This window comes from Acyrthosiphon pisum, chromosome A2, assembly GCF_005508785.2.
Source record: "Acyrthosiphon pisum isolate AL4f chromosome A2, pea_aphid_22Mar2018_4r6ur, whole genome shotgun sequence".
In the NCBI taxonomy this organism is placed as follows: Eukaryota; Metazoa; Arthropoda; class Insecta; order Hemiptera; family Aphididae; genus Acyrthosiphon; species Acyrthosiphon pisum.
Window position 1 is genome coordinate 17712807 of NC_042495.1, and position 2994 is coordinate 17715800.

Genomic DNA, 2994 nt, shown 5'->3' on the forward strand with positions numbered 1-2994 from the left:
GAAGTGGTCTATTGACTATTACAATATTATTACTTTGGAAATAATTTGCACACCAAATTCCATTACAAATGTCTATTAATTTTCAGCCCAAAAACTGTTAGAAAGAGAATTGTAGAAAAACAAGAAATCGACTTTACATTCCTATACAGATAATGACAATAAAGGACAAGATGTTGAATAACAGACAAATTTAAAAAACCCATCTAAAATATACAATCAAAAGCCAGTAAGAATTTATGACTTAACAATGAATTGTGTGGTAAATATATTAATTTTATATTTTAATTTATATGTAATAGATAAACATTATCGATCTGCCCTTGAAGAAACTCCAACGTACGCTGGAAGGTTATCAAAAAAAGAAATATTGAAAAAATCATATGACGACTGTAGTAGTGAACATTATTCAACTTCAGATTCTATAGATAAGCGTAATTATCATCGTCTGAGCAGGAGTAGTAACTAGTAAGCTATGATTATTTAGTAAACATTTTAAAGTTAAATTATCATATTATACCCAATATTATACTTCTTTTGTAGGTAACAAAAGTAATAAATGGAACCAACAAAATTAACGATATTAAAAATAATAAGAAAAAGTGGTAACCGTGTTCATCAATCCAGTAGAACACTTCCTATTAGAAAAAAAGAAGAACCTTCAACTCCTAATGTCAGACTTCGAGATATACCAATTAGGTGAGTTTTTTTCTAACAATCTTTGAGCAAGTAGAATGGATTTCGTGGAATTTTAAAAACATACTATTATGTAATAGTTAGTTTTCTGTAACTGAATCGATTACCTGCATTAATATTAATACTATTGTATACGAATGATATTAATGCATGTTCATACTAATTACTACCTAATAATCTGTTAAATGGTTACATTTTAATAAACTTGTGTTATATTTTGTTGTCTACACTCTACGTATGGTTTTTTTGAACAAGTTATGAGCATTTTAAATTATACAATTTTATCAATTTTAATATACCTACTCTTAACTTGTTTACAAAATTAAAGTATGAAAAAAACGCTATGTGGGATACTGGGGTCTCAAATAATATTCTCGGCTTTTATTTTTATAACTGGTAAATTCACTATAATATTTCAAATAACTGAGTATACAGTTATACCTACATATTATCTTTATATATCTCAGTCCTAATGCTATAAAATTGTTTAAAGGTAACAGTTCAGTTGATTTATGCCCAAATGCATTTGCATTGCAGACAATTGTATTATTTTTTTATCACTAAGGATTTTGTGAATCTAGAACCAAATGCTAATACTGAAATAATTAAAAGCATTTGGAGAACTCTCAGATTAAAAATAGGTAGTTATAAGTGTCTAGATCCTAGTGTCTACAGTTGTTTACACCCGCATGTGTTGTTTCTGTCTGACACACGTGTTATCAAATCTAATTACCGGATTCCTACTATAGTTTACTTATAATTAATATTAAAGCAAATTAACAAATTATTAAACACTGCCTGAGTATAGTTTTTTTTCCTATATTTATATTAAAACAAGTTATAATATGAATAAATCAATTATTCAAATACTTATACCTTATAAACTTTATTAATTCTCTCATAAAAATAATACAAAAAATGTCAAGGTTCAACTAAAATTATATGGCAACCCTAGTAATTAATTTAATTTTAAAATGCATTTTTTTCGAGATCTTTTTCAATATTTAAATACCTAACAACTTCTTTGTCATTTATAAATATTATTTGTAAACATTTTCAAGAATAGATCCAAGTGATTGGTTTTTTGTACAAAATTCTAACAATCTCTTATTTTTCAGAACTACTTGTGATGAAAATGATCATTATATGTCTTAATATAAATCTACTTGGGACATGCCCACCCAGATCAAGTATTGATGACGATCCTTCTAAAACACCAAGATTTACACCAGCGTATAAGTATAACAAGTAGGATAGTAATCGTGTTTCGGGAGCTACACCTAATCCTGGAAAAGGTATAATTCAAATGATTAAATGTTCTTATTAAAATTAACTTTGAATAAATTACCTTTTTAATATTTTAATTTGGCACTATTATTAATTATTATCATTATGCATTAGTTATTTGTTGTAATATTGTTTGGCGATTATTGTGAATAAGTATGACATTATATTATATTAAGACCAGTAAATTGTATTTTATTACAGAAAGCGATCTATTGTGGGCTAGTGAAACTGATCGTGATGAATGGGAAGAAGCCCAAAACCAATTGAAGAATTCCAAGCTCCTGAATCTGACCATTTACGATGTTGAATGTTTATACCCAATGGAAGCATAATTGAGGTATACTATTAGAAATATTATTTTGTTATAGGTACTACAGAAAATTTATATTAAAATATGTTTTTACAGTTATTCAGCATCATGGTGTAAGAAACATTTCATTAACTTAAAAGCTATGCGCAAAATTTGTGAAGGGAGACAACAACTTAAAGAAATGGATCAACAGAAAATAAAAATTATACTCTGTTTTGCGGTTTGGGACATTATTCGTAAATGTAAATATTCAGACAATTAGTGATTCAAAATTATTATGTTTATTATTTTTATAAATTGTGCATTGTATTTATTTGGGCAATTTGTTAATATTCTATAGCTTACTGATCAATTATTTAAGTATCTACTTACCAATAAAATGTCCCAGGATCATATAGAACTATTTTTTAATGCCATAAGAGCTCGAGGTGGTTGGTATGTGAACCTGTATACAAAAATAGTAAAAATTCAAAAAAGTCAAAATCTTATAATACCAGAAAGTTATGTCATAACTGTTTGTTAAATGACAAAACTCTTATATCATCATCAAGTATTATATTACATTTAAGAAATAGGTGAAAATGATTTTTCATAAAATTAAACACGGTTTTCAGTCGCCCAAGTCATAAAAAATGTATTTAATCAGTTATATTCTCATTCATTTGATTCTGAAGAAAACCACATACCAATACTAATAAAAACTA

General features: G+C 26.8%; 3 long non-coding RNA genes across 3 annotated transcripts in view; 2 read left to right on the forward strand and 1 right to left on the reverse strand.

Annotated features, from left to right (window-relative positions):
* The window catches only part of LOC103307712, a 300213-nt gene that overhangs the window by 6916 nt on the left and 290303 nt on the right, over positions 1–2994 (reverse strand). The gene's annotated exons all lie outside the window — the stretch shown is intronic.
* Positions 1–2994, forward strand: part of LOC107883430 — a 6744-nt gene that overhangs the window by 325 nt on the left and 3425 nt on the right. The window lies entirely within an intron of this gene.
* Positions 20–2279, forward strand: LOC103308959. The gene is made up of 5 exons (XR_003839632.1): positions 20–226; positions 300–465; positions 541–696; positions 1812–1988; positions 2182–2279. It is a non-coding gene; the product is annotated as an uncharacterized LOC103308959 (long non-coding RNA).